The following is a 12,458-nucleotide window of genomic DNA, read 5'->3' as shown; positions in this document are numbered from 1 at the left end:
TCATTTATTGGCAGAAAGTTGATGAAATATTGGACAAAAACTGATCTGATTAGTCAGCACAGTATCTTAATACAAACTGCATATTGTATATGGAAACGTGATGTTATAGATTGTATACTTAGGCAATTGTATTTAGTTTCTTTTGTAAATTGCTGACTAGTTGATTATGTTATATTTTATGTTTCACAATTTATGGCTTAATCTGTTTGAAGACATGGAAAAAATGTAATAAAAATTTATTTCGAGTAAAGAAGAGAATAAAGCAGGAATTAAAAAGAAACTGATTAAAAGACAGCGTTTCTCAATACTTACAGTAAAGAAAGTAGACTCAACAATGTTAAGTACCTTTTTCAGGACTAAATTTGAACTAGTGATTATGCCAGAAAAACCTAGCTGTACAAATCTTCAAACTGTATACATCTGACTCATTACTAGGAAGGTGTAGATGTCTTTATATTTCTGTTTGGTATTTTATTAGCAGCAGAAGTGTTTCAAAGAGCAGGTTCACAGCTAATTAAAGCTTAAGAATGAACTGTAAAGATATTTGATCAACTACTAGGGTGGCCTCACAAACACACTTGACAAAGATTGCTGTAACTGCAACTGCTAAAGACATTAATATGGCATAAATACAAATTAAATAACAACAAATGTAAAGTAACAGTGGTGGTGTCTGAAACAGATGAAATAGATGAATCATTCAAAAATGTAAGTGGGATTGAAGTACAAGGCAGGAAATGTCAAAGCAGCTGTACAAATACCTAAGTGAGAAGACAAGCTGTCATTACAGACGTTCATAAGAAAGATGTAGTATGCAACACAGTTTATGCATAATACATCTAAGATACTAGGCCTCTAAGAAAACTGTTAGAGCAGAATGGTGTGTAAGAATACAGCTATAAATGATACAAGAGTTAAGAAATGCTTTAAGAAAAAGAACACAAAATTCTGTCATGTCAATACGCCAGCTGTGCTACAACTGCAGACCAAAATGTTGTAAAAGCTAAGATCTTACAAAATAATAAAGCAGTTGTCTATGATTCAAGACTATTTACAGGTGTACGAGAGAAATGTGCAGAAAATAAGGGAAGTGTCAGAACCACTACACAGGTAAAATTTCTGTGACTGTGTATATGGCAAATATGATCAGACTGAAACAGATTACAAACCACTGCAAAGCATATTCAAAATGCTTCAAAACAAGACACCTTTGAGATAACAAGCGATGCTACTTAAACTACATGGTATGACCTGAAAGTGCAATACAGCCCAGGCAAAAAACTACAGTTAGCAGATAAATAGCATATTTAACAGAAAATTTATAAATAATTGACTGCAGTGCTATTAGCATTATTATCAGTAATACTGTACTCATCTATAAGAGAAGAAAAAGTAAATGCCTCCAAAACATATAGATACTGAATTAGAAATAAACTTAATAAAGATGTTAAAATGAGAGGCTGGCGTGACTAAAAATCACTGTTAAGGAAAGAAATCCATTCTCACTTTTCTTCAAATAAATAAGCTGTATTGAGAGCTTAATGGTTAAAGTTGACAATATAAAAAGTCCTAATAATAAAGACAACTTCTTCACACAATACACAAATTATCATATAGAAACAGAAAATGATGACAATAAAAATAAGACATTCCTCAAAGACCAAGGTTCAGTGCTGACATCCATCACTGTCACTCAAGAGTTCTGTATATGCTCCCTGCATCCATGTAGGTTTTTTCCAAGACCTCCAGTTTCCTTCCACATTCCCAAAACAATCCGGTTGACTGGCCACACTAAACTGTTCATACATTTCCCCTTGCTTTTGTGTTACAGGCCAGAACCATAGCTGTCTCAAGCAGAACCATATGCCAGTACCAAGAACTAGCATTCTACCCTCTCAGCTCTTCAAGAGAAGGAAAAAAGCTACATTGCAGCAATAGGCTTATTACAGTTACAACACCACCCTTACCCACTCTTCCAATGAACAGCAAGAAAAAAAATTTATAACACAAAAGTTTGTAAAAAAAACACCTCCAAGCAGATGAACGAGCCCCAGTACACCAACTATCAAAATACACAAATAAATGGAGCTATGACTGCCACTTAGTTATAAAAATAATTTAAGTTTTAATGTGCAAAGCTTTCGAATAGCAAACTTCTTCAGTGCAGTACAACAAAAAATAGTTACAACAGCATGAGCGTTATCTCTCTCTCTCTCTATATATATATATATATATATATATATATATATATATATACATATACACATTTTATAATATATATATATATATATATATATATCTACACACACACACACACACACATACATGTATGTATATGTGGCCTAATGGATAACGCATTGGCCTCCTAAGCCAAGGATTGTGGGTTCGAGTCCCATCTGGGGTGATATAATCTTGATACAAGTGAAGCTTTTAGGTCTTTTCAGGCTTGCTAGTTTGTTGCTGAAGCACCTACCAAGGGGAGAAAACGCTGAGAGAGAAAAAAAGGAGCCACTTTTGTGATTTTAAGTATTCTCTTCTGATTTTTTCTTAAGCTTTACTGCTTTGCCACCTACTTTTTGGCATTTTCTGGCTTGCTAAAGTTTATATCTGTAACAGTAACAGTACTTGGAACACATCTACAGCCTGTTTACTGCATTTCCTGTGTTGCATTTAATTTAAAATAGTTTTTTTCTCTAAAAACTGCATTTTACCTGATTTTGGCCTAGCACTCAAGTGTGGGGTCATTTATTGCACTGTTGTGATTATTTTGCTGCTTGTGTATCTCTGCTACCTTTAAACTACAACAAAAAGAAAAAAAATAAATCTTGCTTTTTTCCCACTTTCTGAAAGTTAAGAAAGTTCAGTTACAGATTTGCTGTTCTGAACTGTTTGGAAGTTTCTAGAGGGCTAGTGCTTACTTGGGCTAAAGGGAAGTGTCTGTGTTCACCAGTGGGAGTGGTTAACACTGAACAGCCTGCCTGTCCCTGGAGGAATGGTTACTACCTAAAAGCTGTAGTTTTATTGGCCATTTTGGGTCAATTCTAAACTCCTTGATCTCTCTCTCTTAAAACTCTACAACTCTCTTTTTGTGCGGTTTTGCGCACTGAGCAGCGTCGGGCAGCACCGCCTAAACAGGTTTAAACTATTCCAGGCTCCACAAAGTCTGCTCTTCACTTTTTCCCTTAGAACTGTTCAAACTCTCAAAGTAATCACTCTATTCTCTTTCTAAAGCCCTGCACTTGCTCAGCTCTTATAAGGAAACACTAACTAACTAAAGCACTACACCCTCCTTGACTTCTCATAAGTATTAGGCTCCCGATTGGTCCTTCCTGATCAAGTGAAAAATCAGTTCCCTTCCCTAATCTGATTAGTAAAAAAACAGTTCCCTATACTAATCTGGTATGTCCAAGGGTCAGTTTCAAGCTTACTCTCCAGTCCAGCTGGTGAATCTGGGAATTTTGAGGCAATGTTACAATTGCCATATGTACACAGACAACCCTCTCCTCCTTCCAACAAACTCTAATGCATGTGAGAGATGCAGTTACACAGCCAAACTGGAGGCAGAGCTCTCTCAACCCAAGACTGGCACAGTCAGTCAGGAGGAAAAGGTAACCACCCACACCACAAATCCAGTCTTACATAGACCTATTACATCTGCATACCCAAAACAAACGCACAAAAACATACTCGGAGGCTCTAAAAAAAAATCTGCCTAAATAGCAAAGACCTCCTAAGCAGATATCCAAGCAACAGCCAACCTCTCAACAATATCCACTAATCACATATCTCACAAAATCAGTGTGCCTCACAGTCACAGCCCTTAAGGCCAAACAACACACCAAATACACTTGTTATAGTGGACGCTATTGTCCGGCACACTGACGTCCCGCTCACCAGACTGAACAAGGGGAAGGTCACTGTAAGCTGCCTGTCGGGTGCCAGGATCCGCCACATAACGCAAGCAATCAGGTCACTCCAAAGCAAGTACAAGTATGACTCCGTCATTGTCCATGCTGGTGTAAATGACCTGAGATGTACCTCCCTGGACTACATGAAAAGAGACAGAGGAGCTCTCTGACCATGTAGCCCAGGCTGGTATGACCCTGACCTTGAGTAGCATCATGCCCTCACCAAGAATGATGCCACAGTATAAAGACAAAATGATCAGTTTCAACAATTCGCTAAAGTATTGGTGTCATTCAACGGGGATCCAGTGTCTGTCAGCATGGGATGACATGCTTGACAAGCCACGTTGCTTCGCTAGGGACGGCTTGCACCTGTCACCCTTAGGCTTTCATATACTGGCCAAGGCTCTTGCCACCCCCATAGTGTCGTTTTTAGGCAAAGCTCAAAGGACAAACCCACCTCCATAGACACCCCAAGGAAAAAAAAAAAACTAAAGGTAATGCTACTCAATGCCAGAAGTCTAAACCTCAAGATGCACGCATTCGAGGCTCTCCTCAGTATGGAGAAAATCGATGTCTGTGCAGTAACAGAAACCTGGTTGAAGGCTCCTGAGAGCACCCCAGCACTACCAGGTTATAACTCATACCATGCGTTTCGACCACAAAACTCGGACCGAAGCACAAAAGGAGGGGGAGTATCTATATTCATCAAAGATACCTACACCTCCAGGTTAGTGGCACTGCACGAAGCATTGGAAACCATCCATGTGCAACTAATAGCGGGCAAAACTGCCTTTCAGTTTGTAGCCTGCTACAGAACACCCTCCCTATTACAGGAAACCTACTTGGCATTCCTGAGAACACTGGAGAATATGAAGGTCTCTCCAAACACTATGTTATTGGGTGACTTCAACTACCCAAACATTGACTGGGAAAACTACTCAAGCCCAAACACCCTCGCCTAATGGTTCCTTGAATTTATAAACTAACGCAATGGTCACCACTCCCACAAGAGGGAACATATTGGACCTGGTCATCACCAACATGGGGACTCTATGTTCCACACCAGAGGTAAACCCCTCATTGGTAAGATCAGACCACAAACAAATTTCCCTGGACATCCATATCCCGTCCCCACCCCCAGCCAAGGAAATCACTGTAAAGAATTTCTCAAAAGCCAACTTTGCACTTCTCAAGACTGAGGTGGAATCCTTCAAAGCCCCTGGGCCAGAGGATAATACAGCCCAATTAGCAAAATCATTTACAAATGCATTCTATGAGCACCTGCAGGAATGCATGGATCGTGCTATCCCAAATAAAACCAAGACTCACTCCTCCAAAAACAGGAGACCGGTCTGGTGGACCCCGGCCATAAATAAGCTATATAACAGAAGGAGGAAGCTACTACATGACAGAGCAAAATCCCAAAAAGGGAAGGCATCTCTGATCAGTATTAGCAAGAAACTTCGATCCCTCATAAAATCATCAAAGGCCAGTTTCGAAAGAAAAATTGCCCTGGACACTAAACAAAATCACAAGGCCTTCTTTAGTTATGTCAGGAACATGGGCGGAAACTCCCAGATATGCTCTGAACTATTGCATAATGGTACAAAATATACCAAACCTACAGACATAGCCAACATCCTGGCAGACAGATTCAGTGCAAGCTCCCCCCCCTTCCCCCCCAAAGGAGCAAATGCATATCCCAACTGAATGTAACCTCCCTGACATCACAGATGCACAGGTGAAAGCTGCTCTCTCCAAAGCAAAAAACACAGCATCTATGGGACCGGACGGTGTCCCAGGCTGTGTCTTACACGAGCTGGAAAAAGAACTGAACCCTCACATTAAGTCACTGTTCAAACTTAGCCTTACTACATGATATGTACCCAAAGAATGGCGTACTGCTACAGTGGTCCCCACTCCACAAAGGTGGTGCCACAACGGACCCCAGAAACTATCGCCCCATAAGCCTAACTAGTCTGGTCTGAAAAGCTATGGAGTGGATTATCATGGAACTCATAAACAAAGACATTGGGAGCCTCCAGACACTGGACCCTACCCAATTCGGCTTTGTTAAGGGCAGATCTTGCCTCTTAAACCTAGTTGATTTCTTTGAAACAGTTACCAAAGCCATAGATGAGGGCAAGGTAGTCCACACAGCCTACCTGGTCCTCGCAAAAGCCTTCGACACAATAACCCACTCGGGCATCATAAATAAGCTTACCAGCTTAAATATCAACCCCTATATCACAAGATGGGTTGCAAACTGGCTCAGAGATAGAACCCACATGGTCAGAATCGCAGGTGCCATGTCGAATCAAACCAGTTACAAGTAGCGTCCCACAGGTCAGTTCTGGGACCTCTCTTGTTCAGTATATACTTCTCTGAGGTTCAGGCTAACACGGGGGGGATTATGGCTGACAAAGTTTGCAGATGACTGCAAAATGGGGGCCATAATCGAATCTCCAGCTGACAAAAGCATCCTCCAAAAGGGTCTCACAGAGATGGATGCTTGGTGCCAGAACCTGACCTCAAGCTAAATGCTAAAAAGTGCATAGTCATCCCCTTTGGGAAAAACAAGGTGCCCACAAATTACCACATAGGTGGTAATCCATTCAATCTGAGTAGTAATTAGAGATTTGGGGACCAACGTAGATAGTAATCTCTCCTTTGATAATCACGTTGCCAAAGTGGTTAGAAAGACCTTCTATGTAGCCCACCTTATCACAAAAGGGTTCGCATCTACATCAAGAGAGGTCACTGTGCCCCTCTACTCGTCACTCATCAGGCCCATAATTGAATACAATGCCCCTTTTGGGATGTACCTTACCCGACACCTGCAGCAACTGGAGAGACCCCAAAAGTACCTCGCCAAGAGTATCATGGGCTACAAACAGATGTCCCATGCAGCTCGACTAAAGAAACTCCAGCTCTACTCAGTTGCTTACCGCCTACTCAGAGGCGATCTATGCCTGATGTACAAAGCCATGTCAAACCCAGAATTAATGGACATGCTCCACCTCAAAAAATCCAAGTCCCTTAGAGCTGCGGCTCCAGGGACCTAAACCTCAGCACAAAAATAAATAGGACATGCTGGAGGGACAGATTCATTTCCCAGAGGCTCCCCTCACTTTGGAATAGAATCCCAATTCATATTAGACATAGCGCCTCACTCACCCTCCAAGGAAATCTTGACGCGTGGATGGGAAATTGCAAATTCACCCCTGGGATCTCTTCTGTGTCCCTGCTAGACAGAGGTACAGTAAACTAATCTTAAAAGGGTACCTTCTGTGACCTACTTTACAGAGGCACAGTAGGCTAATCTAATAGGGAAGCGGAAGCCAAATACACACTGGCTAGGCTTATAAATGTCTTAGGGCAGATAGCCTAGTATCTACCTATGAACATATATATATAAACAAATCTATAACAAAAATAAATTATATTTCAACATCTAAAAATCCTTATTAAAGAAAAAATAATATAAAAAAAAATAAGCTGGCTTTTCCCCAATCACACAGGAATTGAATGACTCAGTAGATACAAAAGAGGTGAACTCTACCCAACCTTCAGCACCTCATTTCCAGATGTCTTTTCAATGCTAAACAGGACATGTAGCTACACAGAAGGCACAATAAGCCCAGCCAGAAATCAAACAAATCCCTGCTGTGAGGTACAAGATCAGCTGTACCAGTGGCATTACACAAACCCAAAAAACAAAAAAAAAAAATTTATTTACACCACACTATAAAAAAAAAAAAATAAAAGGATATCCCCCAGTTATTTATAAATATATTTATTTTCAACCCCTAAATAAAAAATTAAATTTTTTCCCCCCCTATTATAAAGATATAATTATAATTTAATTTTTCATCACAAACCTTTTTAAAACCTTTTTTTTGGCAAAGTATAAATATTATAAAAAACACACACAAATACAATTATTATTTTGATATTAATAATTATTAATTCACCACAACCTATATTTTTTATTTTTTTTTCCACCTTTTTTTTTTAATTTTTTTTACCTTCTTGAAAAGATAAATTTTGAGGTTTTTTTTTGGCACTAAATTTTTAACACTTTAAAATATTTGGTCTTATATTTTTTTAAGGAAAATAAAAAATAAAAAAATAAAATTTAAAAAAAAAAATTGCTTTTTTTGATTTTTTCTTAAATTATATTTTTTTTTTAAAAAACCATTTTTTTATTATAATACTATTTTTTATTAGAAAGGGTTTTAATTTTTTTATTTATGCAGCAGTACTGAGGAAAAGGAAAAAGGAAAAAAAAAAAAAAAAAAAAAAAAAAAAAAAAAAAGAAAGGAAAAAAAAAAAAGAAAAAAAAAAAAGGAAAGGGAAAAAAAAAAAAAAAAAAAAAAAAAAAAAAAAGAAATAAAAAAATAGAAAGAAAAAAAAAAAAAAAAAAAAAAAAAAAAAAAAAAAAAAAAAAAAAAAAGAAAGAAAAAAAAAAAAAAAAAAAAAAAAAAAAAAAAAGAAAGACAAACACAAAAAAAGGAAAAGGGAGAAAAGAAGAAAAAGAAAGAAAAAAAAAAAAAAAAAAAAAAAAAAAAAAAAAAAAAAAAAAAAAAAAGAGAAAAAAAGAAAAGAAAAAAAAAAAAAAAAAAAACAAAAAGGAAAAAAGAAAAAAAAAAAAAAAGAAAAGGAAAAAGAAAAGAAAAAAAAAGAAAAGAAAAAAAAAAAAAAAAAAAAAAACAAAAAAAAAAAAAAAAAAAAAGAAAAGAGAAAAAAGAAAAAAAAAAGAAAAAAAAAAAAAAAAAAAAAAAAAAAAAAAAAAAAAAAAAAAAAAAGAAAAAAAAAAAAAAGAAAAAGACAAAAAAAAACACAAAAACTAACACGACAAAGCAAAAAGCAAAGAGGAAAAGAAAAAATAAAGGAAAAAAACAAAAAAAAAAAAAAAAAAAAAGAAAAAAAAAAAAAAAAAAAAAAAAAAGGAAAAAAAAAAAAAAAAAAAAAAAGAAGAAAGGGACAGAGAGAAAGAGAAAAAAAAAAAAAAAAAGGAAAAAAAGAAAAGAAAACAAGAAAAGGAAAAAGGAAAAAGGAAAAAAAAAAAAAAAAAAAAAAAAAAAAAAAAAAAAGAAAAAAAGAAGAGGAGAAAAAAAAAAGAAAAGTTTTTTTTTGAGGAGAGAGAAAAAAAAAAAAAAGGAGGAAAAAAAGAGAAAAAAAAAAAAAAAAAAAAAAAAAAAAGAGAAAAAAAAAAAAGAAAAAAAAAAAAAAACTTTAAAGAAAAAAGGAAAATACATAAATAATAAACATATAAAAAAAATAATAATATAATAGAAAATAAACCACAATATTTGTGAATACATGTTTATAACTGTTAAAATTACACAGATTACAAGATTCTAAATTACAATTTTCTAGCTCTCTGTTTTAACACTGGCTGGGGATTCTGTTGCATTTAGGGTCAACTGCCAATGCAGTTCCCTAGTTTCTAACTCATTCCCCCAATCACCTCCTCTAATGTTCCTTTTTACTATCTCCACTATACCAAACTTAAAACTAGTGAAATTGGGACGTATTTCTGAATGTTTACAAAGGGCATTATTTTTGTTCTTTGTTTCCATGGCATATGTGTGTTCATAAATTCTTTGCCTTAGGGATCTTTCTGTTTTCCCCACATAGAAGTTTAAACAGCTTTGACATATGGCAATATATATAACCCCCCTTGTTTGACAATTGCCACCAATCATCTTAATAGTGGGTATATCTTGTCTCCTACCCTATATTCACTGCTTTCTAAAATCAGTGAACATTGGTTACACCTACCACATTTATTAGTAGATCTAATTGTACTTAACTATTTTGAATGTTCTAATACGTATTTCATATTTTTCCCCACTCTATTGGTAAAAAGTGGACCTGCACCTAGCCAGTAGGTATACTCTTCATTTCCTTCCAATATCACCCAATTCTTAGTGAGGATCTTTTGTACCTCCGTGCCAAATTAAATTCTATAACCATAGAATGTGCATATCTGTCTGGTTACTTTGTGATTCTTTAATAACTTGTTTTTGTCCTAACAGGGGAATAAATTTGTTACCCCATCCTACTGTAATCTCTTCTTTAAATTTCTCCACCAATTCCGTGGGGTATCCCCTATTCCTAAACATTTGGTTCAAACACATCAGTTCTTTTGTTAACCCTTCAAAAGTTGAACACTTTCTAGCCCCTCTGATCATCTTGCCTCTTTATAAGGTTTCTTTTAATATATAGTGGGTGTTGACTTTCAAATCTCAAGAAACTATTAGAATATGTAGGTTTCCTATGAACCATTGATTCAAAACAGTTCTGGTTAATATTTTTAGTCAACTTTACATCCAAATAATCTATAACGTGTGGATTGTGAGTGTGTGTAAATTGAAAATATTCGCAAATATTAATAAATCTCTCAGATTTTAATACTTTCTCCAAATCCACTCTCCATAAAATGAACACGTCGTCCAAATAATGGGTATACAATATCCAATCTTTAGAAAATTCAGTACCAAATATATATGTTTCTTCTCCCACATACAAAAAAACGAAATTAGCAAAAATAGGGGCACAACTTGACCCCAATGCGACCCCTTTTAATTGCCTATAATATTATTCTTCATATACAAAAAAGTTGTTTTTTAATACCCATTCCATCATTTGTACTACAAAATTAATCATGGTAGCACTCAAATTACTATATTCCAGTAGTGCTTCATGAAATAATTCCAATCCCAATTCATGGGGGATAGATCCAAAAAGGTCAACTACATCAATAGTTTAAACACCCGTACAGTCTGCAAAATATTAAAGTTTTATCAGAGTTAAAAAGTCCCATGAATCTTTAACTATCTTTTGTAAAGTGTCTTTTAATTATCTATAAACACTCCCAATGGGTATGTAGAACTACCTTGGGCTGCTATAATCAATCTGTACGGTGGGTGTTGAATATCCTTGTGTAGCTTTGGTATGCCGAATACAGTCAGGACAAAGGGGTGTTGGTTCTGTAGGAAGTTAAATACCTCCTCATTAATAACTTCCTGCATTAAACTGTCCTCTAAATACATCTGTAGTCTCCTATAGACCATGCTAACTTCATTTCTAGAGGCTATTGAGTATTTTTCTGTATCCTGTAATCTGTTAGTAATCTCATTAACATAATCTATTGTTTCTACTAATACTATTCTCCCTCCCTTATCTGGTTTCATTACCCGTATTGATTTTGACTTGCTCAGTTCATTTAATAACATTTTTTTCTTCTCTAGTCAAGTTGTAAAATTCTTCTTTATAACCATAATATTCTTTGCAAATTTCATTTATACACATATTCTCAATGTACCATCACTGGATTTAAAGGGGGATTGAACAAACTTTTTTAATTCAAAATACTTCTATTTGCATTATTTTCATTCTTTGTCTGCTTAAAATATAACTAAGTTTAATTTCCTTATATATAACTTCAGTTCGGTGAGTATTTGTGCTAATCCTGGTTTCCTCACTGGAACAAATTTGAATCCCTTCTCATAAAGGGTAAAGTGTGTATCTGTAACTGGGTGACCTGTATAGTTAAAAATCTTGAAACCAATCCTGGTGTAAGTAATACCAGTCAGATCTTCCATGATAAGATTACTATCTATATTTCCTTCTAAAACCTGCTGTTCCTGTTGTTGTTCCAGTAGGTTCTCTGACCCCTCGGCAATCTCCCCCTGGGTGTCTGTTGCCCCCTAAAAAATTGTTGTTGTGCTGTCAGTTAAGGTCTCTATTCTGTAACCTTTTCAGACCTTCTCAACTGGGGAAATTCTTGATCAAGGACCTCATCCACTACATCATGATTGTAATTAGTGTTTTGTCCCACTCCATTTAAATTTCCCAGCTCTTGATTAACTAAAAAATCTGGATTATTACCCATTCTATCCATTTCAATACTTTCCCCATAATAACTTCTAGGTAATAAATAAGCTTCTTTTTTCTTATATTCTAGTTCATCCCTTTTCAATTTATGTTGTTTTCTCAGTGTATTTTTTTACCTGCTGTTCTATTTTCTTAAAAATATTATCGTACTTCACTTCAAAATTTAAAAAACTTCCGTTTAAAATATCTTCATTTAATTTGTTAACTTCTCCTAAAAGAGAATTAATTTTACCATTATTAACTTTAATAATGAAATGCAACAATTCAATACCATGTCTATCAAACATGGATAACAATTCATCAAGCTCTGTTTGTCCAACTAAAAGTCCATTGGGAAATTTGGCCATTCTCAGGCCTTTAGGTATTCTTTGGACTTTAATGCATTCTGCAAGGTATGCATTATCTATTTGCAAGTTACGTACCTTGATCATCTTCTGTTCAAATTCTTTAAATCGTTGGTGTATGTCCAAAGTTTTTAACTGCCACCCCTGGTTGGATAGTAATGGTTCCTCCTGTAGCCATCAATCAAATGTGCGGACTGTCCATACCCTCGCCAACCAAAGATTAACACTGTAAAATAGCCGAAAGACAGCATAGTAGATAAACAACTTTTAAAACATCCAGGAAGGAACTGTCTGCTCACCT

The 12,458-nt window shown here is 35.6% G+C and overlaps 1 protein-coding gene across 1 annotated transcript in view; it reads right to left on the bottom strand.

Moving 5' to 3' along the window:
* HGS (hepatocyte growth factor-regulated tyrosine kinase substrate) overlaps positions 1–12,458 on the bottom strand; it is a 2,162,662-nt gene that overhangs the window by 1,117,797 nt on the left and 1,032,407 nt on the right. The gene's annotated exons all lie outside the window — the stretch shown is intronic.

Source organism: Protopterus annectens, chromosome 4.part0 (genome assembly GCF_019279795.1).
Source record: "Protopterus annectens isolate FY-2018-M chromosome 4.part0, PAN1.0, whole genome shotgun sequence".
Classification (NCBI taxonomy): domain Eukaryota; kingdom Metazoa; phylum Chordata; order Ceratodontiformes; family Protopteridae; genus Protopterus; species Protopterus annectens.
The sequence above is the reverse complement of the archived record's forward strand: the minus strand, read 5'-3'. Positions and strand labels throughout refer to the sequence as shown.